At 46.6% G+C, this 24,481-nt stretch overlaps 1 long non-coding RNA gene across 1 annotated transcript; it reads left to right on the forward strand.

Annotated features, from left to right (window-relative positions):
• Positions 1 to 223: 223 nt before the first annotated feature.
• On the forward strand, positions 224 to 23,516 carry LOC125104861 (uncharacterized). Its single transcript, XR_007128749.1, has 3 exons — positions 224 to 351; positions 20,152 to 20,436; positions 22,625 to 23,516. It is a non-coding gene; the product is annotated as an uncharacterized LOC125104861 (long non-coding RNA).
• The last annotated feature ends 965 nt before the right edge of the window (positions 23,517 to 24,481 follow it).

Below are 24,481 nucleotides of genomic sequence, written 5' to 3' on the forward strand. Positions count from 1 at the left end.
CGATACGGGACGGAAACCCCGCGGAGCCCCTCCGGAGGCAGCAGTGGTCGTGGCGCTCATTCACTCATTCATTGATTCATTCCACCCGTGAGCCGGCGTGAGCGGCTCACACAGCCTGGCCTCCGAGGCGCAGCTGGTGCGGAGGGAGGCTCTCAGGCCACCGTAGGGGGGGGGGGGGGGTGTCCTAGAGCAGAGCATGCGCACTGCCCCGACAGAGGGCGGACGTGGGTGCGGAGGGGGCTGTAGGTGGCCCCTGTCCAGAGCCCCGGGCCAGGGTGCTTCCGATCACAGTGGCGGCCGCGAAGTGGACCCCTCCCTCACCTCCGGAATGACGCAGGGGGTGCTCTCCAGGTACAGAACTGTGCCTTCCTAATTTACCAGTGAAAGCCTCCTTTGTCCCTCTTCCTTAGGAAGGACAATGCCGTGGTCTGGTTCCCTTGTGCTGAGGAACCGGAAGGCTCTTGGTGGATGTTAAATGCAGTAACACCCACTTATTTTAGCACTGTCTGCTTTGGTGCCCACTGGTAGCTCGAGAGCGCGCGCGCGCGCACGCACACACACACACACACACACACACACACACAGCCCATGGGGTCTGGCAGATGCAATTAGCCTCTGGGTCCCTCAGAATTAGATGCAGGTGGCTAATTGTCCATGCCAGGAGGCAACTGTGGGCACAATTAGTCATGTCTCTCCCCCCACTCGGGGCTAATAATGGGTGGGGAATCTGAGGGGGGAGGGAGAAAATCCGATGGGGCTCGGTCTCTCCCTTAGCCCTGGGCTCTGACACGCAGCCTTGAGTGGGAGTGCTCATCCTTTGGGCCTGGGGAGGAATAGGGTTTCCAGGGCAGGTGAGGGGGAGGGTGGCAGCTCTTCTGAGGATGCAGGGGCTCCTCACCTCCCCTTCCCCGCCCTGCTGGGCAGACTGGAGTCTCCACGTCCCAGTCTGCTAATGATGCCAAACCCCTGCTTTTGTGTAGCTTGTTAGGGCTTTCAGAGCCCTTTTGCATACATTATTACATCCAACAACCCCATGACTGGGTGGAGCTGTGGTTATTACATCCCACTTTACAGATGAGGAAGTGGAGGTTCACTTGGCCATTGGCAGAGCCTCTGGTAGAACCCAGGCCTGGGACACTCTGCCCCTGAGCTGCCTTTGTCATTCTCCTTTTTTCCCCTATGGGGGCAAAAGGGCAGCTCCCCAGGGGCCAGAGAGAGCTGCTTAGAGCCAAGCAGGCTGTGGAAATTCCAGATGTAAAGTTTACTTCTATAAATTTTAAATGATTGTTTAAGCATTTAAGGTCTTCCCTGTCCAAGACCTGTTCAAGGAGCCATGGGGGTCTTGAGATGGGGCAGGCACAGTTCTGGCTTCTGAGGAATATACGGTCCAGTAGAGAGAATAAGATGTGGGTATCATATCCATCATCCCAGCCAGAATGCTTCCCTAATGAGCCCCCTAAACTGCGGGGTGACTTTGGTCACTTCTTCTTGTCTCTCTGGGTCTCCGTTTCCCGAGCTGCTAAAGTAGGGTGTTGAGCCTCAGTAATGTCTTGGGCTCTGACCAGTTCTTCCAACTGATTTCTAACGGTGCAATGGAATCAAGAAGGACAGAATTCCTATGACTGGGGAGGAGAAACTGGAGAAGGGGGTGCACTGAGAAGCATATTCCATTTGTTCTTGGCAAGTAGGATTTCAACACGGGAGAGGGCAGAGCAGGTCTGTATTCTAATTCAGGCTCTGCTCAAACTTGCTGTTGGTTGCAAGTAGTGGAAATTTAACTCAGAGGGCATCAAAGGGAATATACTGGCTAGCATATTGTGGTAACCAGTGTCTAAAACTCTGGTCTCAGCAAGTCAAGCCTGTCAGCACACATGCCTCGTGTAGCTCCTCCTGTTGAATCTAGGTTGATCCAGAAACTTGCTTGCAGCCAGAAGTGGCAGAAATGACGCTGCCTGGCTCCTGAGACTGAAGTGTTGGAGCTTCCACCTTCTTTTGGAACCACTCATCCCAAGGAAAGCCAGATGTTGTATGAGGTTCACTTCTTTTTTTTTTTTTTTAAAGATTTTATTTATTTATTTGACAGACAGAGATCACAAGTAGGCAGAGAGGCAGGCAGAGAGATTGGTAGAGGCAGGGTCCCTGTGGAGCAGAGAGCCCGACGCGGGGCTCGATCCCAGGACCTGGGATCATGACCCGAGCCGAAGGCAGAGGCCCAACCAACTGAGCCACCCAGGCGCCCTGAGGTTCACCTCTGATGATACTTCCATGCTGTGAGGAACCCCAAACCAGCCACGTGGACAGGCTGTGTGGAGAGAGATGTCTGATCAACCCGCAGGGGGTCCACCTAGCCAACAGACATGTTGGTGAAGATGCCATTTTACATATTAAGTTTGCTTGATATTTGAATACAACACCATGAATGATTCCGAATCAGAACCACCTGAGCCCATCAACCCACAGAATCATGACAGTAATGATGAATTACTGTCATAAGCCACTAAATTTGGGGATTGTTTCTTATGGCAGCAATAGATGACCAAAATACGTATGTAATGCAAAAGTCCAGATGTGGCTAGATCCGGAGGCTAAAATAATATTGCTGGATCTTGTTTATCTCTCTTTTTCATGTCTTTTTCTCTTCCATGATAGCTTCTTTCTAAACCACTGATATTGTCCACTGATATCGTCCAAAATTTCCAGACTTGTATCACCCCTGCTTCAAAAAATCCCAGGAACACACTTGTTCTGTCTCAGTAGGTACATGAAATTCCTGGAAATATATCCCATCAGCCTAGTACGTGATCTTTCTTCAGGTTAAGGGTGCAGAAGGAGCATTCTCCCCCTCTAGAAGCAGGACTAGGGATCAGCCAAAGCCAAAACCATGCTTGAGCATGGGGGATGACACTATCTAAAAGGATCTTTGAGGGGAATATTATCATGGGAGAGTGGAAAACGGACCCTGGATAGGCACAAAAATAGGTATTCATTTCTGTCATCTTGTGTAAGATACAGAACTTCCCTACATCTTTGTCTCCTTCTGTTTTAGAAAAATTCAGGGAATATTTCCTATCCTGCACAAGTTATGGTGAGGCTCAGGGTTGGGAACCATGTGCTGGTAGGCTTGTGAAATCTGTCCACGGAATCTATCTGGAAGACGTGACCATCAGCACTAGTGGCAACCTAGGGATGCCTTAAGAGCTGAGTAAAGCAGGGCAAGATGTGGCTCCCCCAAACCCAAACCCTGTTTCTAGATCAGAAGGCACATGTTTGTGTCACTGGACACTCTGCCTCTCAGGAGTCGTTTACCCCGTGTTCCCTGGGTCATGCATTTCTTTGCACTAGCCGAGTCTGTGTCATCTAAGGATTTTCTGAAATTGAGGTCCCAGCTTGAAGTAGTGGGGAGGAGAGGTCCACCTGCTGGAAGGAGGAATTCAGATTTTCCCTAAACCTGAGATCAGAGACCCAGCACAGGAGGCCCCAATCTAGAACAATCCATCTTACCTGAGAGCATATGTACTGTCTTCTCTCTAGCCATCAATATCAAAAGGCCAGGAACATACCTAAAGAAAAGAGACTTTTCCATTAGTCAAGGGCACAGGGCGAAAACACAAGGCAATATAAAAAATTTAAAAAGAATTCAATGCTAGAAGCAAGAAAACCAACACTCTTTCTACTATGAAAGCAATTCAGTTCTTAAAATCTGGTGTGCACTAAAATGCTATCATGCATTCATCCATGTGTTGATGTGTTCACGCATCTGTCTGTCCCCCTAGCCTTTCACCCTTTGCTTGACATGGTCAACTATGCCCTTAGTCGTACCCATACTAGCCTCAGTCAGAGAAAAACTCCAGTGCCTGGTAGAGGCCTAGAGAGAAATTCTTAGAGCAGAGAAATAGTTAAAATAAATCAAAATAAAATCGGAGTTGGCTGCGGTGCTTATTCTTAATGACACACAGGAAACTATAAACCAGCCATGCTACATAATTGACCACTGAGGATTTTTCGCTCCCAGTCAGTTTGAGATGTACCGAATCCAATATCATATCAGTGATTTGATTTGTTAATAATCAAATTGCAAATACCTTTTCATTTGGCTTCAAAAAGCAAACAGCCATTCGGAATAATTTTTATGGGTCTCGGAAAGCAATATAAACTTAAAATATTGTGTTTGCAAGTCCTATTGGCATGACCATATTATAATTTATATTGGCCTATTTTGATGTACAGTGGCATAATGAAACTTTAAAAAATATATTCTGCAAAGCTGCATCTAAGCCCAAGCTAGCAGCACAGATTAGTGTGAGAACGTCATGGGGATTCTTTGCATATTTTCTTAAGGAGATTTCTAGGGAATGATGGTTCTACTCACCAAAATTCTAACTGAAGCAGAGATTGCAGTGTTTCAGAGTTTTGCCTCTTGTCACCTTTTCAGACCCCCTGTCTGACACTTCTCCTCCTGCCCTATGCACCCTCACCCCTGCCCTACTACTTGCTTTTTTCTGAGTGTATTGTTTATGTACATTTCCATATTCAGTTTCCTGTTCCCTCTGTCTGGATTGTCCTTCCTCTCTTCTCTGCTTGGAGAATATCTCTTAGATATTCTTCAGCTCCTGGGTAAAACGTCGTCCCTGCTGAGAACTTTTTCTTACCCTCCCCATGGTTATTACTTCCATTCTCCTATAGCAATTTCAAGGGGACTCTATTATAGCACTTGTCACAGTGTGTTATTGTTATATGTTTACACACAGAAGTATCTTGACCAAGATGGATTCAATTTGAAAGCCCCAGTGTCTACCACTGGTGTGCATAATACATGCTCAATTAGTGTCTGTGGAATGGTGCTGTGGATGGGTAGATGGATGAATGGGTGGGTAGTTGAATGGATGGGTGGTGGGTAGTAGGTTGTGGGTAGGTGGATGAATGGGTGGGTAGATAAATGAATGCATGGGTTGGTGGATGGATTGAAGGAACAGATCCTCCTAGAGGATAATGTTTTCTTTGGCACTGGAAGCATTCCAGCACAGGTTGTAGAGAGCCTTCAGGACCTAGATGGGTTGTCAGACAAACTAATCTGTTAGATTTCTTCCACCCAGAGAGCCCCTGATCCCATTATATTCCTGTAGGGTTTTGCCTCAGCACAGAAATGCAGTAGAGACTTACTACCCTCTCAGAAACTTAGAAATCTCTTTTTACTCTTGTAATAGATAGATGTGTGGGATTCCAGATTATAGCTGAAAAAGAAAGAAGGGAAGGAATAGAATTTACTGATATGTCAGGCATGGGGCTAGGCATTTTCCAGTCATTTTCTCATTTAATCGTCATGAGAATCCCATGAGGAACTATCATTCCCCTTTTGTACGCAAGGAACTGAGTCTCAAAATCTCTTAAATTTTAGGACTTATTGAAATCTCTTACCATTTCTAGTCGTTCTTAGAAGGAAAGCAGATAACATTGCCCACACATAATGGAAATTTTAATTTTCCTTTTCTAATAGGTATTATTTTTTCTCACCTAATTGCTAGGATATGGCTAGGATATCCAGCAAAATGTTGAATAATACAGAAAGCAGGTATTCTTTTCTTGTTCCTGATTTTAATGAGAATGCTTCTATGATTCACGACTTAAAATTATGTTTGCGGTGACTTACGGTAACTACTGCGTTCCCATGCTGGTTAGGGCCTTGGTTACCGGGCACAACGAAGTGAGTCTAGACTACTGTGGCTTAAGTAAGATAGACGCTAATTTCTCTCCTACGTAAGATTTCACGGTGATAGTCCAGGTTAAGCAGCCCAGGGCTAGTTCCTCCAGTCTCCCTAAGAAGCTTCCACACTCTCCAGGAAGTGACATTTTCCGGCCAGCTGGAAGCGGAAAGGGAAATTCAAAGGAAAACAGACAGTTCCCTCTTTAGGGCCATAACCTAGCAATTGCAGGTATCATTTCTACTCACATCCTATTGGCTTGAAGTGTATCACCTGATCACACCCAACTGCAAGGTATGCTGGGAAATGTAGTCTCTGGCTCAGTGGCCATATTGCCCTCTAACACTGGGGGGTTAGGTACAACTGGTGAAATGGAGAATGTTTGATGGGGGACTAGAACAATGTCTGCCACAATACCCTTTATCTACTCACATAAATCTCCTTCTATTTCTAGTTAACAAGCAGCTTGTTTTATTTTTTAAGTGTAGGATTAGATGCTTGGTTTCACCTGATGATTTTTCAGTAACTTTTGAAGCAACCGTATGATTTTCTACTTTAATCCATAAGTGAGGTGGACTTCCTCATGTTGAACCATATTTGCATTTCTAGCATCCGACTCTACTGGATTAAATTGCATTACTCTCTTAAGAGACCACTAATCATGTTTTATTTAGGATTTGCTTCTGTATTCATAAGAGATAGTGACTTATAGTTTTAATGCGTCATTCTTGGTTTTAGTATTGGGACCACCCCATCCTGAAAGGTCCAACTTGGAAACTTTCTGTCCTTTCCCACACTCAGTAACAGAGGACTGTGGAGGATGTATCCTGAAACGCTCTATTTCTTAAAGGTTTGGGATAATTTGTTCATAAAATCATCTAGCATGGTGTTTTAGGTTTTGTTGTGGTTGTTTGTTTGTTTGTCTGTTTTTAAGAGGAAGATCTTTGGCTCCTGTGGCCCACACTGCTGATTGTCCACAGTATCTATTCTCTCATTTTTCAATTTTTAGCTGGGTATAAATGCCTGGAATGAGACAACTTTTCCTAGCTTCTCTTAATGGCTGGATGTGACCAAGTCCCAAAGTTCAGGTTGGGGAATGCAAAAAAAAAAAAAAAAGTTTCAGAATGCAGGTTGTAAAGGAAGTGAGGTTTGTGTGCGGTTCCTGGCACGTGCCTTTAAATGTGGGAGTGCTTCCCTTCTTTCCCCAATGTGCTGCTTGGAAGGGCCACTGAGAGCTGACAAGGAGGTGAGATGTGGATCAATAGAAGGAGCCCAAGGTGAGACCTTAGTGATATAGCCTCTTTGTTTTTTGCTACAACCACTGACCCACATCTAATTAACATAAGCTACATTTTCAAAAGCTTCTATTTAAAAACAAAAAACCAAGGGGCACCTGGGTGGCTCAGTGGGTTAAAGCCCCTTCCTTCGGCTCAGGTCATGATCTCGGGGTCCTGGGATCGAGCCCCACATCGGGCTCTCTGCTCAGCCAGGGAGCCTGCTTCCTCTTCTCTCTCTCTCTCTCTCTACCTGCCTCTCTGCCTATCTGTGATCTCTATCTGTTAAATAAATAAATAAAATCTTTAAAAAAAAAAAAAAACCCTCCTCTTTGCCTCTTTGTTGTATATTTTTTCTTGCCCCACCACTCCCCATCAGTATCTTTCTTGCCTCCTTTGCAAACATACCAGGTATATGCCTCCTTGAGCGTGTTTGCACTTGGTCTTCCCTCTGCCAGGAATACTTTTCCCCAGATATCTTCAAGACTTTGTTCCCTCCTTCCCCCTGGTCTTTTCCCAAATGTGCCTTCTCAGTGAGTCTCCACCATCCTCTTTGTAATTGTGAACCAACCCAGTCTAAGGTTCTGTATCTTTCTTCCATGCCTTTTCCCTCTCTAGAACATTCATCCTCATCAGACATTTTAGATTGACTTGCTTATTAATTTATTGTCTCCCCACTTCCACTAGAGCATCATCTCTACAAAGGTAGGGGCCCTTTGCTCTGCTCAATTTCTTTTCCAGTGCCTGGAACAATACCTGGTTCATTGCCTATGTTCCAGAATCTTCAGTGAATCTCTGATGAAACATACTTGCCGAAAGTATTTCTATTCCATCTGCCTCTCAAAGTGCAAGTGTTTGTTTTTACTGACTGCCTATTTTCTGGTTTTCTATTTAACTAATTTCTGCTTTTGTATTTATTAATTTCTTCCTTCTACCATTTTTTGGGTTTATTTTCTTGTTTCTCCCAGCTCTTCAGTCTCCTGAGTTAAATGTTTAGCTCATTTATTTTCAATCTTCCTGATAGAAGGATTTTCAGATAGAAGATTTAGGACTATAGGTTTTCCTCTGAGTATTAATTTGGCTGCAATCCATGGGTTTTTATATGTTGTGCTCTCATTATTGCTCATTTCTTAACAGTTTTTAATTTTGGTTTGCTTTTCTCTTTTATTCAGGAATTACTGAAAATGACATTTTAACATTTTGCAGCAGTTTGACTCTATTTAGCTATCTTCACAGTTGCTGTTAATTTCTAATGGTATTGATTTGTGTTCAGAAAAGTGTTTGTGTTCACCTTTTTTTTTTTTTAAGACTTTTTATATGGCTTACTATATGATCACATTTTGTGAGAATTCCTTGAAAAGAACATGGGTTCTCTGCCTGCTGGTTCAAACTTCTATGCTTCTATTATATGAAGCTTGTTAATTGTGCTATTTGAATCTTCTACACATTTCTTTCTTCATTTGATCCCTTCATTTTTGAGAAAAGTATGTTAAAGACTTGCAGTATGATTTTATAGGAGTAAATTTCCTGCTCTGCATCCGTCTTTTAAAATAATGTTGTCAGGTGCAAAAAAAAGTCATAACTATTAACATTTTCTTGTAAATTATACTTTTTATTAATATGAAATGTTGATTTGGGTTGTATTCAATGTAGTCTTCTATTAACATTATTACCACAATGGCCTTCATTTTTGACTCGCTGCTGGTCTTATGTCTTTATTTCAGTCTTTGCGTGCCATTTTTAAATTGTACCTCTTGAACGTGATAGGTATTTGCATCGAAACAACTCATTCTGAGCTTCTGACTTTTAACGTAAGAATTTAATGCATTTACATTTCTTTTTCCGCAGACATGATTTTATGTTTTTGAGTTACCATGCTCCTTTCCGCTCTTTCCAGACTTTTACTGAAAAGATTGGTTTTTCTTTGTTCCATTCCTTTTTCTTTTCCTAGCATTTGGAAGCTCTGTGTCTCATTCATATCTATTAACTTTCGCCCTTTAACCACAGCACGTATATTTAAACATATAGCCCTGGCATCAGCTAGAATGGATATTCTTCCACACAAGACAAGAACGCTGTTGATTTGATGTGTATCCCTGCAGAGCCTTTCCTGGGCATTTAGACACATGTGGAGAGTCTCCTACGAGGTAGACAGACTTCTAAGAATGACTGCTAATCACCCTTTTCCTATATGCACCTTCTGGCGTGTGATTGAAACCCACCAATATGTTCCTACAATTGTGTCCCCTTCCATGACAGAGGGAGGTTATCAGGGTGGATCTAACCTAATCACATGAGCTCTTTAAAAACAGAGTTTTCTCAGGCCAGTGGCATAAGAAAGATCTGAGGCGCAAGAGGGATTCGATTTGCTGTAGCTGATTTGAGAATGGAGGGGACCCCTGGCAAGGACCAGAGAGCAGCCACAATGAGCTGATGTGACCTCCCAGTCCACAGACAATAAGGAAATATGGGTCTTGGACTAAGAACCATAAGGAACTGAATTCTGCCAATAACAGAAATAGCTTGGAAGAGGACCTGAGCTCCAAAGGAGAAGGCAGCAGGCCAACACCTTCATTTCAGCCATGAGAGACCCTGAGCAGAGAGCCCAAACCTACCATGTGTGACATCTGACCTACAAAGCTAACTCTTCCTTCCTCCCTTCCTCTCCACTTCCCTTTCTCCTTCTCTCCTTCTCTCCCTCTCCCCCTTTTCCTTCCCTCCCACCTTCTCTTTCTTCTTTCTTCTTCCGAGGTCATATGACATAAGACACCATATACATATGCCATTGCATAAGACACCTAGACCCCAAGGTGCTATTAAAATGCTCACAGCTTGGGAAGGGAGGCCCCAGAAGGCACACGCAGTGCCTGCATTAAATGGTACAAGACAACATCCTCCAGCTTCAAAGCAGGTGGGCCTTGACTAACCAGGAGTGGGGAATGAAGATTCTGGTCCATTCAGTGACCTGCCTTTTGGGTGTATCCTTCTGGTAGGGCCACAATACCAAAGCACTGCACGCTGGCAGCTTAAGCCACAGAAATGACGTCCTCCCCGTTCTGGAGGCTAGAAGTCTGAGATCAAAGTATCAGCACCGGAGAGGCCTGCAGGTGCTCTGGGATGGCTGACGCTGCTTCCTGGGGTGGGCGTTCAGTGCCATTCAAAGCTATTTGAGGTATGGTCTCCTGGGAGTCACACGGCTGACCCGTCTGAGTCTCTGTCCTGGACCCCCAGGGATTGGCTTTTGAATTGTTTTATGGTCCCTTCTGTTGATGAAATACACCCAATGTTATGTCCTTATTAAGGACACTTCTAAAGAAAGCTTTGAGTAAGGACATTCTCCTCAGATCTGAGCTTCCTTCTCTCTGTCAACTTCAGCTCTTCAAGTAGGTGGATAAAGGGGGTTTTCCTGAAAGAACAGGACTCTATGAAAAAACAAAGCCACTCTTTGAACACTTTGAAGATCTGTCTGGGGCCAAAGGCAAGGCTCTATCTCGACGTGAACACACAGAGGTGTGTATGTGTGTGGGGGTCATGGCCAACCCACCTGGAAAAGTCAGAAGTCTCAATTTTACAATTCCTCTGGTGCGGGTTTTACTTTTGAGAGTATTATACGTGAATAAACTGACATACAGCGAGGAACTAATAAGGAAAATGAGGTAAATTAACATAAAAGATCAATTCATAATAGGCCTCCATTTCACAATAATGTCTACGCACAAAGGCCCCAGGTTAGAGCATTCATTTTGAATTTGTTACTCAATAAGAATAACATAGATGAGGCTTGAATAATTGAAAATTCCCAATTACAGTTCCGACGAGTGGGGTTTTCCAGCCTCTCGTGAGTGACGTGCGAGACAGTCTTGCTAAGCCCAGTCGTCACGGGAGAGGGAGATGCTATCCGTCCTACCTTTCTTCCTGCAAACAAAAGCCATGATGGCTTTGTCAGGTCCCATTTGGAAACACAATATCAATCTTGCCTGATCCATGTTATTGATGGGTTGTGGGTATTCTACTGTAATTATGTCAAAAATGAAATATTTCAAAATGTGATTGGCAGGCTGATTACAATAATGCATGTGATTAAAGCCAGGGCTTGCTTCTGTAACTAAAGGGAGAATGTCAGTGGCAATTAACTGTATTTTCTTTAAAGTTTGCCAAGATTTCTCTTGTTTTTCATTGTGTCGTTGGGAAATAACCCACCGAGGCACCTGGCGGTAGACACATTCAGTATTCTTCCTCAGAAGAGCCAATGGGATTGGAGGCAGCAACAAAGGGACTCCTTAGCTCCTGTCTCCATCCAGAAACTTGGCCAGCCTCAGGAAGGGACTAGAACCAGGGACAAAGACTATTCAAATTCCCTCTCCATCTCTCTCTCTCTCTCTCTCTCATTCTCTGTCTCTCTCTTTCTCTGGGTCTTCATTTCTGTCTCAGGCTCTCTTGGAGTCCACCTGTCTCTTTCATTATCTCTTTTCCTCATCTCTTTAGTTGAAAACCCTTGGAAAATGTACTCAGTGGGTGCATCAGTGAGTACAGTGCATCAGGTCCAGCTGCCTGCCATTTTTCATGATGCGCCATCTCCCTCCTACTCTCATCCATCCCATTGGCCACGGATGCGTGGACGTGATGAATAGGTCCTCAGCTGGCAGGAAGGAGCAGGCGGTCACAGTAGTCTACGTGAGCTGTGCAGACACTCCTAGGCCCCTTGGAGCCCAGTGACCCCAGGAATGGGCTGGCCTGGAGTTCAGTTCTGCTCTCATTTCAGTTCAGGAAACACCTTCAGAGAACCTACCAGGTGCCAGGCTCTGATCGGAATGCTGTTGGGCTTAGAGTCCATGTGCTACAAACCTTCCCTGCCCCAGGGAGTTCATATGGAATCGTGAAATCACTAGGAGTCCTCACTGACCTTCTCCAAGCTTCCAGCTGTTCCCTCTGCTAACAGGAATCCCTGTGTAGAAAAACGAATTCTTGTCTTGGACTCATCTTGCCACTTGAGGTTTTATCTTGAGATGGAAGAGCATGAGTGAAGTGCCAGAATCCTCCAGGGGAAACATAACAGTGGGCCTTTTCAAGTGGGGAACCTGTCCCTCACAGCCTGACAGGTTCCTCAAATCTGCTATGTCACTTCCTCGTGGAGCCTGCCCCATCCCCCTGGGCTGAGAGAGGTGCCTCTTCTCAGCCACTTTTGCACCTGCCCTGGTTTTCTCTTTGGAAGGCCCTTGAGTGCAGGGAAGGGGTGTATCTCGGTCATCTCTGTGTATGAGGCCTGATATGTAGAAGAAACAGGAAACACAAGTTTATCAAATGAATGGCCCATTGTATGAGTTTCCTCTGGCTGCCATAACAAAGTACTACCCACTTGGTGGTGTACAATAGAAACTCACTTTCACGCTTCCAGAGGCTGGGGCTCTGAGGTCAAGGTGTCTACAGGGTCATGCTTCCTCTGAAGGCTCTAGAGAAGGATATGTTCTGGGCCTCTGTCCCAGCTTCCAGTAGATCCTTGACTTGTGGCAGATTAACTCCACTCTTTATGTAGCATTCTCTGTGTGTGACTATGTGTGCATATTTCTGCTTTCTTTCTTCTCTCCCCCCTTCTCCTCCTCTTCCTCTTCCTCCTCCTCCTTCTTCTTCAGTAAGTAGGCTCCACACCCAGTGTGGAGCCCAATGTAGGGCTTGAACTCATGATCCTGAGATCGAGACCTGAGCTGAGACCAGGAGTCAGATGCTTAACTGACTGAGCCACCCAGGCAACCCCATACTTCTGCTTTTCTGTAAGGATACCAGTCACATTGGCTTAGGGGCCCACTGCGCTCCGGTATAACCTGATCTTAGTGTAACAAATCACCTCTATAATGACCCTGTTTCCAAAAAAGGCCATCTTTCTAGGTACTGGAAAGTTACTGGTACTGGTACTGGAAAGGTACTGGGAGTTGGGACTTTAACATGAATTTTAGGAAGATTCATTCCACCCTGAACAACCCTCAAGGAAGCTGATCTCAAGGCTCCTTGTCCCAGACAGAGGGTTTGCAACCTTGCCTCTTTGCTGTGTTCCCACAATATCCCCGAGACAGATAAATAGCTGTCATGTTACAGAGACCCTTAGGTTCAGAATCAGAACCTGAATTCAGCTCTCTTGATCACAGAGCAGGGCCAGGGCCTCTCTGGGTTTGGCCTGGTAGGAAGGATGTTTTCTGCAAGGTCCTCTGGGACTATGCTTCTCCTTCCCACAGAGGGCACACTACCCCCCACCCCCTACCCCAGTCCCAAGGCCTCTCTCAGCTCCTGCATTTCCAGTACAGAAAGCCAGGGTGAAGCTGAGCTTTGCCTTTGGCTATGCTAGGCTGACTTTGAGCCTTGGGAGGAGATGAATGGCTTGAAATTCCCCCAAATACCTTCCTTGAAGGGAAGTTTTTGCTGGCTTTGCACTGAGGTCTTGGATTTGACCCAGGAACATAAGAAAGTACCACAGAGATGATCTCACCGCCCCGACTGACATGCTGTTCTTGCTGGGCTCCTGGAATTGCACTAAATTCTTATCAACGAGACCCACCTTCTAATAACACTGTCCATATTTACATTGTGTTCTTTGTCCAATTGGCCACCGTCCCTACACCTTCAGAATTGTGGCCACAGAGGGACTCATGCCAGAGTGGAGGCCAGAGCAAGAAGGAACTATGACATAGAAACTGTGTCTGAGAAGTGTGGGTTCATATGTGTGCATGTGTGTGTGCACATGTGTACACTACTTCCTATTTGTTTCAGGAGATATATATATATATATATATATATATATATATATTTTTTTTTTTTTTACTAGATCTGATGCTTTGAGCTTGTCCAGTGCTCTATTTAGCTCTTGCTGTGTAACAAACCACCCCAAAACTTAATGGCATAAGACAATAGCCATTTAATTACATGCACAATTTTGTGGGTTAGAAATTGGGGCAGAGAGGCATGCAGGACAGCTGGTTTCTGCTCCATAGTGGCTTGGCCTCAGCCAGAGGACTTGAGCAACTGGAGATAGCTGAACAGCTCGACTGGGGCTGTGGTGCTTGGCCTTGGTCCTCCCTGCTGGCTGGGTTCCTTTGGTTCTTCACATTGTATTTATTGGGCTGACATTATCCAAGATGGCATCTGTCCTCACATGTCTGATGACTGGGCTGGGATGACTAGAGCGGCTGGGGAGGCCGGCCATCGTGCTCTCAGTACACAGCTCCCCACGTGGTTAGCTTGGGCTTCCTTACAGCATGGCTGTCTTAGGGGAGTTGGACAGCTGGTCTCCCTCCAGAGTGAGTATTCCAAGCAGGCTGAGTGGAAACACCAAGGGCTTATACGACCTAGACTTAGAATTCACATGCTGTCCCTTCTTCCATGTTCTATTGGCCAACAAGTCACTAAGGACAGTCCTGATTCAGGAATGTAAATGTACCCCACCTCTCAGTAAGATGATCAACAGTGAATTTGCAGCCATCTTTAACCATCCAAGCGCACCCTGCCTATTAGCCATTGTCCAATGCTTTAGTTGTCTCCCCAAGCCCTTCTCCATGGGGTTTCAGAGCTATCGTTCTTAATCACAGATCTAATGATGTTGTTCCCTGCCTCCTGACACACACACACACACACACACACACACACACACACACAAGCACACACACTCATAAACATGCAGCTCTTTACTTCCTCTGAAGGATTCCCACACTCCCTGGCACACATGCTCAGTAAATTCTTCATGGTCTGGCCCCTCCTTACTTTTGTACTCCTTTTCCCTCCTCCTCTATTCTCCATCCTAATTTTATTACTTGTAATTCCAGAAATCCCTTTATCTTCCTCCTGGGCCTTTGCACATGCTGTCTCTGCAGTATTCCTGCCTCCTCTGACTGTTTCTTTGGGCAGCAACTCGTTCAAACAACGCTTTCCTGACATCCGTCCCATGCCCTATCCCACCCCACAAGGTGCACATTTATCCTATGGGCCTTGTCACTTTGCATATAATTATCTGTTTAGGTGTCTGTCTTCCCTTTTAGACAATGAGTTCCTTGCAGCCAGGAGCTGAATTTGGAGGGTGTTCTCTTTGCCTCGGAGACACATGGGAAGCCAAGAATGCTCTGTAAATACAGAATACATGCATGAAAGAATGCTGTGGTAATGGATGGGTGGTGTGGCCCAAGGAATGGCTTTGTAGCGAAATACCTGAATGAAAGCATTTGAAGTATTGGCAGGGATAGCACAACTAAGAAATAGCAGGAAAATTCCATTTCTGCTCCTGAAATCTTGGAGCCCTGTTCCCCAAGTGTGCTCTGCCCTCCATGAGTGCTATGGATCGGTGACAGATGTTCCATGGTGGAGTTTGGGAAGCCCATAGTAAACAAAATGAATTTTTCCCTTTGATAAAAGCTAATTGGAGATCTCACAGAAGGTATGGCATGCCCTGCTTCGCAAATTTATTTCACTCTGGAACCCTGGAAGGGCCACTGGTACATGCTACATTCTCCGGGAAATGTTGTTCAGTTGCTCCGACTTCTCGCTGCTCTCTGACCACGGCTCCTCTCGGGGATACCCCTGCCTTTAGCCCCTGACAACCAGGGAGTGAACCAAATGTCCCTCGTGCTCAGCTATTAGCAAAGCTCGGTCAGTGGCTGAGAAGTGCTAATCATATTCCTCTTTTCCATGGCAGGTGACTGGGCTGGAGGCTCTCATGGAATCATGGTTGCAAGTGGCCATATTGGCCCATGCACAGCATGAGTGACCATCACAATTCTGTGACATATTCAACTGTCCCTTTACAACAAGGAAGCGGGGGCTTAGAGAAGGGAATGGCCTGCCCAGGGTAAAGCTGAGAGATCGGTGGTCTCTGGGCTCCAAGTGTGGGGTTCTTTCCACTACACCACGGCTCCTGGGGGGAGTAGGGTTAGGGTTAGGGTTAGATATTGAAGGAAGCCTCAGTTATTGAAGAATCACACCCACCGGGACAGGGACCCCACATTCACAGAGCACCTATCTGTACTAGGCTTCTTAGCAACTGTACTCAACTGACCCCTCACGGGGACACTGGGAGCTGGTCCTGCTAAACTTACTTTGTAGATGAAGTGACCCGGTGAACACACTGGGAGTGAAGGGGACTGAGAACTGGAACTCTGGGCATTCTGCATGGCTGGGTGTTTTTAGCTAGAGCAGTGTACTTGAAGAAGCTCATTACGGTCCAGCCAGAATGGCTTCAATATCTGCAAACGGGCGCACGGGAAATGTGTCTCCCTCCCTAGCTGGAGGTCCAGCCCCGCCATGGGATTTGCTACCGCATGGGTTGCTTCCAGAGCGGTCTTCTGGGGAAAAGGATCAATGGCAAAATTGGTGGATCCAGCAAGGCATTTGCAATAAAAGCTCTTTATGCCTCTTGTTCAAAGCGTTTAAGTGCCTTTTAGATCACAGATTGAACCATCGACATTATAAAGTGGAGCCTTTTAATACCAAAATACACTTCCAGAGTAAAATTCCATTATGGGAAAAAGCATTTCACGGCACTGGGCTAGATAATAATTCTCTCACGTGTAATAGGATGTATGAAATGTTTGATGATAAACAGAGTTTCTCAGCATTGTAATAAGACGACTCACACAGCAGAGTGTGTGTATGTGTGTGTGGCGCGCGTGCACGTGTGTGTGCGTGTGTGTTGTATACACATAACAAGATACGTCTCATTCCGGATATCATTTTCTTTATCTGTAAAGAGTGGAATTGGACTTGATGGGTCCTGAGGTGCTTCCTGCTGTCAGATTACAAGGAAAAGCCACTTTCCACTCCCAGCTTCCATTCCTCATCCTTAAAATGAAGGCTTTTGTATCAATCAGGACACTTAGTTGCAATGACAACTTAAAGTGGCTTCAGACACCACGTGGGGACTAAGCAGCTCTTGTAACCATGAACCTCGGAGGTGTTGTGGGTTCAGGCAAAGGTGTGTCAGATGCTTCAACAGGCTTCCCAGGACTTGGTTTCCCTCCCTCTCTTGACATCTCAGCTCCTCAGACACACAACCTTGTGCTGCCTTCCCTTCGCTTCAGGCTCACATTCTCATGCGTGACAACACCAGCGGAAGGATAACTTCTTTCTCTCAGTATTTTCAATAAAAACCCTGGGATTGGATCTCACTGGCTCTGATAGAACCACACTCCTGTCCCTGAGCTACTCCCCATTTTCAGGGTGCAAACTGCCCTGAGAGGTCAGACCTAGGTCACAGGCCTACTCGGGGGCAGAAGCAGGAATGGGGTCAGTCCCTCCCCACTGTAAAGTCAAAGTTACAGAGGGCAGCTCCCCCTTGGAATAGAGAGGGGCTGCTCTCAGTGGAAGGGTAAAAGGATGACAGGCAGACCCAACACCAGACATCCAGTGGGGGTTGAGCCAGGTCTATTTGGCTTGCACACATTCTAGAAGCTGATGAACAACAAGGCAGTTTTGAGATGATTAAATTCAGCATTTTTGTTTCAACTTGAGGAGACTGAGGGAAGACGTGACCTGCTCAAGGTCACTTGATTTTTTTTGTAGCAGGCCTATCCCTAAGACTCAGGTCTCTAACCCTCAGTTCCCTGCTCTTTACTTCTCCTCTCTGAACTATGCAGGGAGGGAGGCCTCCTGGGAAGGGTCAGCCCAAGGGAGCCTTTTGGCCGAGTCTGGCAAGGACCTCACTATTACCACTTCCTTCCACCAACAGCAAACCTTTGGCACAGCCAACACAGGATATGCCAAACTGGCTGATGCTTCCAGGTTTTCTTGTGCAGAATCAGGACTCCCGGCTGTGGTTTCCGGTTAGGCTGCCGATTTGCTGCGCGCTCTCGCTCAAGTCACTTAACCTCTCTATGCATCGGTCTCTCAATTTGCAAATTTGCCCTCCTCCTTAATACCTCTCTCCCCACATACACACTCTGGGATCTCTTGTATTCTTAAAAAGGTAAAATATGCATTTCTACAATCTGGGGTTCTACAAAGGCTTGTGTAACCTCTCTCAGGAAGTGTCTGCATTTTAGCAAAGGTGTTTAAAGAATATGGCGACTCTTAGAGTGCCTGGATGGCTCAGTCGGTTAAGGTCTGCCTTCAGCTCAGGTCATGATCTCAGGGTCCTGCAATTAAATCCCGAGTTCAGGCTCCCTGCTCAGCGGGGAGTCTGCTTCTCCTTCTCCCTGTGCCCCTCCCCACTGCTCATGCTGTCTCTCTCTCTCTCTCTCTCAAATAAATAAATAAAATCTTAAAAAGAAAATAGAATTGGGTGACTCTCTAATAAGGGGAGTGTTTCAGGCAGTATGGGATGGGATCTCGCTGGCTTCGGAGAGGACATACCTAAGGTCAACCTTGACTTCGGCATGTGAGTGACCTTGAGCGGCTGATTTAACCCATTTGGCCTCTGTTTCCTTCTTTGGAAAGTGGGGACCTTGCAGAGTGGAGGTACATGAACCGCTCCAATTTGGGGAGGATGCGTTGCAGCAGAACATGCCCACAGCACCTGGGGTCAGTGGGCAATTGTCAGAGCAGGCTCCTGTCTTGATTCCATTAAAGGGAGTGATGGCAGCAACCTTGGCCATGGCTGTTGTAGTGGGTCCAACAGTGTTTGCCCCAAAGATATGTCCAAGTCCCAACCCCCTCCTGGGATTGTGACCTTGTTTGGACAGAGGGTCTCTTTGCAGGTGTAACCAAGGTAAAGATTTCAAGATGAGATCGTCCTGGCTTTGGGGTGGCCCTAGGTCTGATGACCGGTGTCCTTAAAAGAGGAAGGAGAGGCCGATTTTGCAGACACAGAGAGAAGGCGGCCATGAAGACAGACGCAGACATGGGGGCTATGCAGCAGCAAGCCAGGAAATGCCTGGGGCACTGGGAGCTGCTAGAGACGAGGAAGGATTCTGCCCTGGAGCCTCCAGACGGAAGCACAACCCTGCCCACACTTTGATTTTGGACTTCGGCCTTCAGAACCGTGTGAGAATAAATGTCTCTTAGGTCACCAAGTTTGCGGTCATGCACGTGGCAGCCACAACCTGTTTATGATAAAACAGGAACTTCAGAAGTTCTGTAGCATTGACTCAAACTGCCTTTCTGACTACCAAAAAAAAAAAAATCTTATCTCTGTCTTTCTCCCCCCCACTCAGTCTCAGCATGCCCTATCTTTATGTTCAGTCTGATTACCCATGGAAATTTTCCCTACTGAGCTGATTAATCAAAATACTGAGTCATTCCTGTTACGCTTAGAAATTCCTGATTGTGCTTAAAAATAATTGGTAGCAGATATGTACAAATAAGCCCAGCTACAAACCAGAGTGTTTATTGGTGATTTAATTCACTCCAGGATCATAAGGGGGTGTGTGAGATTATATGGCAGGAAGGCATTTTTAATCACATGTCTTCACTAATAACAAATATATTAATGCATTATACACATGCAGGCTTTGGTGAGTCATTTATGTGTTCCTCAGGTACGTGTTGGACAGTGGGTCAGGCGCCCGGCCAGCCCTCTGCTTGTATGGAGCTTCGGTTCAGTGCGAGGGACTCTTAGCAATGTCATCGGGTGTTGAATTTGGTGACGAGTGCTTCGGAGGAAGGATGTGGGCTGCTTGGGTTGAGGGCTGAGTGCGTGGTCGAGGTTGAGGGCTTGAGTTCTGGAGCCGGGGCCCCTGGGTTTGAATCCCAGCCCTGCCTGGACAAGCTAATGACACAGTGGGGCCTCCGTGTCTTAGTTCTCCAGTCCTTGAGCCTAGCCTTTCTTCTCAAGTCATGGTCTTTTGTGAATTTCAGTGGGTGGACAGTCTGACATGTTGATCAAACGCCACCAGCTTGGTAAGACTGGAACCCCTGACTCAGTCTCCCCTGTGGTGGGCAGCAGCTGAGATCTCTGCCTGTTCTTCCAGACGGCCAATTGTGCCCCCCCTTGGGCTTCTTGGAGTCTTGCTCCTGCAGATGGAATTCATTAATCAGCCAAAGATTTCAGGGGTCTTTGTATGGGAGTCTTCGGGCTGCCCCTGTGGCTCTATTCTGCCGTCCTTCCCCATTTCCAGTTGCTCCAGCATCCAGATCCCATCCTCCGACTCCTCGGGCTAGTGAGATTGCAACTTTCCTTTTGAGTTCTAGCCACCTTGTGGTGTGTAGACCAGGGAATGCCCTCAGTGGAAAGGTCAGAAAATAAACACGGATCTTCCTCTTCTTTCCAGGATCACGTCCCCTTCAGTTTCTGCGTACTTTTGGCTGCCATCCTGTGGGAGGTTGGTATGCAACGAGCTCCTCCCCATTGCCAGCAGAACTGTCTGACTTCCTTCAGTCTATACTTGCTCCTTAGGTTAGTTCTCCCGTCCTCATAAATAACACAACGTTTCTAACGAGCCAACTATGTGCTGACGACCTCCAAGTTTTTATCTCTACCCTCTGAAATCGGTGTGGATTTGAATGGAATCTCCTTGAAGACTCAGAAATTGGAGCCAAAGAAATGCTAGCAAAAGGTACAGAAAAGAAGTTTTCAGAAAAGGAAACAGAAACCAGGGCCAAAGTGTATTCTAGACACCAAGAGGAGAAAGTGCCTCAAGAAGAGGAGAATGGCAGGTTGGGGTGGGGGGCACTGCTGTGAGGAGGCCCAGTGACTTGAGCAATGGTTACCATGATTAGTAACATGGGGTCATTGCAACCATCATAAGGATGCTTTTGGTGGCATGAAGGAGGCAGAGGGCATACTGGAGGGGTCAGAGAGAGGGTCAAAAAGGAGATGAAGGAACAAAGACATAGATGTAGAGAGAGGGCCACAGGTAAGGAAGGTGTAGTCCATGGAGCATCATAAGACAAGAGTAGCGGGCACCTGGGTGGCTCAGTGGGTTAAGCCTCTGCTTTCAGCTCAGATCATGATCTCAGGGTCCTGGGATCGAGTCCCACATCGGGCTCTCTGCTCCGCAGGGAGTCTGTTTCCTCCTCTCTCTCTCTCTGCCTGCCTCTCTGTCCACTTGTGATCTCTGTCTGTCAAATAAATAAAATCTTTAAAAAAAAAAAAGACAAGAGTAGCTTTTTTACAGTTTCTCAAAAGCACCAGGCCTCATACTCCCATGCCTTTGCATATGTCCTTCCCTCTGCCAGGAATTGCCCTTCCCAGCACTGTCTGCTTGATTCATATCCATACCTCCTTCAAGACTTCATTCAAGGATCCACCTTTGGCTACTGTCCTACTCCCCCTGCTTGGTTAGATATTGCTATTCATTCATTCATTCATTCATTTTTATTCTCCTTCAGCTCCTCCTGCTTACCCCTGGTCACAACTACTGGAGTTCAGGAATCTAGTGAACTAATGCCCCATCTCTTTTCTTCTGAAATAAATTTAAATATAGACTTAGGATCAAACAGATGAAGAGCAGGGTGCCACCTTTACGATTGGTAAAGCTTCCCTGGGGAATGCGGTTTCACCTGGGGACTTGTGAGCTTCCTTGAGACTTTGGTCCCCAATCTAAACCTTAGCTTGAGCTCGCTGAGCTGCAGACAGCCAGATGCCATGGGGGGCGGGTGGTCTCTGGCCCACACCTGTAGGCTTCAACAGAGAGGTTCGTGCTTCCAGCCCTGAGTCAAGAAGGTAAGGCCAGGGGCACCTGGGTGGCTCAGTGGATTAAGCCGCTGCCTTCGGCTCAGGTCAGGATCTCAGGGTCCTGGGATCAAGCTCCTCATCGGGCTCTCTGCTCAGCAGGGAGTCTGCTTCCTCCTCTCTCTCTCTGCCTGCCTCTCTGCCTACTTGTGATCTCTCTCTCTGTCAAATAAATAAATAAAATCTTAAAAAAAAAAAAAGAAGAAGAAGGCAAGGCCAGCTAGGACCTGAACCTTCTTCCTCCTTGGTGGCAGGAGCAGGCAGATCAGAGAGAAAGGCCCCGAGCCCCATCCCCGTGCTCAGCGACTTCTCAGTCTACCCATCCGATGAGTCCCTTCTTATTTGCGAGGAGTCAGTTGGGGAGAGGGCTGAAATTCCTTCCTATTGCTGCTTTTCCTGGGATGTGGGATGGAATTGTCCTCGTGGGAATTTGAGGGAAGGAATAGCAATCCCATTTCCTAATGCAGCCATCACTGTGCTGTAACAGTCACTTTGTGTCCATCTGCCCCAGCAGAGCGTGGCCTCTTGGGGACAGGAATCTCATTTTGTTCCTCCCCATCCTGAAAACCAACACTGTGCCTAGGGCATAGTAGGTGCTCAGTAAACTTTGTTCAACAATGCGTGTATAATGTTAAGCAGGCAGTTGCATCAAAGGCATGTTGCAAATGGACGCCAAATGTCCTGAGTCCTCTTAAAGCTGCTTGACAAATTTTTTTTTTTTTAAGATTTTATTTATTCATTTGACAGAGAGAGATCACAAGTAGGCAGAGAGGCAGGCAGAGAGAGAGGAAGAAGCAGGCTTCTGAGCAGAGAGCCCGATGCGGGGCTCGATCCTAGGACCCTGAGATCATGACCTGAGCCGAAGGCAGCGGCTTAACCCGCTGAGCCACCCAGGCGCCCCTGCTTGACAAATTTTTAAAACACCTGAGTCCTTATCATTGCGCTCACCTAAGACCAATGACAGTCGGGGGGAAGAATGATCACGTTCACAAATTATCCTTTGGCATGTATTTTCATTCTCAGAGATAAATGTTACCACAGTTAAGTCAAGCCTTATGCTTCTGTTGCAGGTGTTAGCTTATGAAAATATTGGCTGAGCTCAGCTCCCTGGTGTGAAATGCAAATCCGGGGAAATTCAAACATACTGGTGGATTGCAGCCCGAGCTTCTTTTATTAATGGTCACTAATGGTCTGCAATCAAGCCACACCTGCTGGCACAAAACGATTGGCTTGTTTGCTTGAAGTGAGTATAATCCATCAACCTGCTGATTCTTCATCTCTCTCAAGGCATCAGCCAGAAAAAGAGAAGAAAAAAGTCTACTACCTCATTTCAGTGGGCGTTGTGGAGTTACCATACTTCTGGAGTCAGACCGTCCTGAGTATAAAGCCCCATTTGGTCACTAACTAGCTACAGCCACAGTCAACAGGTCTGTGCCTCATGTGCCAGGTCGTGATAATCACACCTGCCTTTCAGGGTGGATAGTAAGGATTCAAGAGGTCAACACCCTCTCAAAGTCTCCCTTAACAGACATATGACACATTTCCATTCCTGTGCCCTTCTGCTATTTTCCCGAAATTCTATTTGTCTAGCTTACATCTGAAAGCACACTTGGGCCATCATCTCTCCCTCCGTTCACACCTTCAGCCTCATAGAAGTTTCCCTCTAAACAGAGTAACAGGATAAGCACGGGCGCTTGGGCTGGTGGTCAGCCGGGTTGCTGCACCTGCTGGTGCCCAGTAGAGACAGAGCGCTAAGCCCAGAGCCGGGTCCTGGAACGTCAGGAATGGGCAGGAGAAGTACCCCGGTGCTGTGGGATTGGCAGCCCAGCTCTGCAGCTTGAGGGTGTGGTTACAGTGTGTATTCATTGGCTTGACCTGCTGGAGCAAAACACTGCAGACTGGCTTCAACAGAAGAAATGTATTTTCACTGCAAGTCCAAGATTAAAGTGATGACAAGACTGCTTTCTTCTGACGCCTGTCTCCTTGTCTTGTAGGTGGCTCCCTTCTCCCTGTGGCCTCACGTGGTTGTCCTTCCGTGCTTGTGTGTGTCCTAACCTCCTCTTCTTACAACACCAGTCGTGGTGCCTGGGTGGCTCAGTTGGGTGAAGCGTCTGCCTTTGGCTCAGGTCATGATCCCAGGGTCCTGGGATTGAACCCTATGTTGGGCTCCCTGCTAAGCGTGGAGTTTATGTCTCCCTCCCTCTGCTGTTTCCCCAGCTTGTGTATGCTCTTGCTCTCTCTCTCTCTCTCTCAAATAAATAAAATCTATAAGAAAAAGAGAACACCAGTCATATTGGGTCAGGGCCCACCCATATGACCTTATTTTAACTTAATCACCTCCTAAAGACCCTATCTATAAATAAAGGCATATTCTGAGATGCCAGGGGTCAGGATTTCCAAATATAAACTTTGGGGGGACCCCCAGATCAGCCCAGAGCACCATGGAAGCAGTGTCCAAGACCCAACAAGCAGCCCAGGGTTTGGGAGACAAGGTGGGCTCCCATGCCTTGAGGCACATCAGATTTGTCCCACCTGGGGTTCTAGCACACTCACTGTCTGGGGTTGGTCTTGGGAAGGGGCAGGACACACACAGGACCCTTCTCAGGGACACCTTGGCACCACATCCTTTCGCCTCCCTCTTCCTTCTCTGCTTCCTCCACCCTCAGTGTTGGTCTTACCTCCGAGACCTTGACCTTTGACACTTAAAAACCCAACCTTTTGAAACTCACAAATCTTTCCTGAATTATATTGCTTCAGCCATGAGTTTCAAAAGTTAAAATTTTAAAATTAAAAAGCTGAGAGTTGCTGTCTCTGTTCTCTGGCTCTCTTCCTTGTGACTTTCTGCCCCTGAGGCAGAGGGTACAGAGAGATTAATGGGGGGAGGGAAGAGGAGTAAAGGAATTCATATTAACAAAATCCAGCCCACT

Source organism: Lutra lutra, chromosome 7 (assembly GCF_902655055.1).
Source record: "Lutra lutra chromosome 7, mLutLut1.2, whole genome shotgun sequence".
NCBI lineage: Eukaryota > Metazoa > Chordata > Mammalia > Carnivora > Mustelidae > Lutra > Lutra lutra.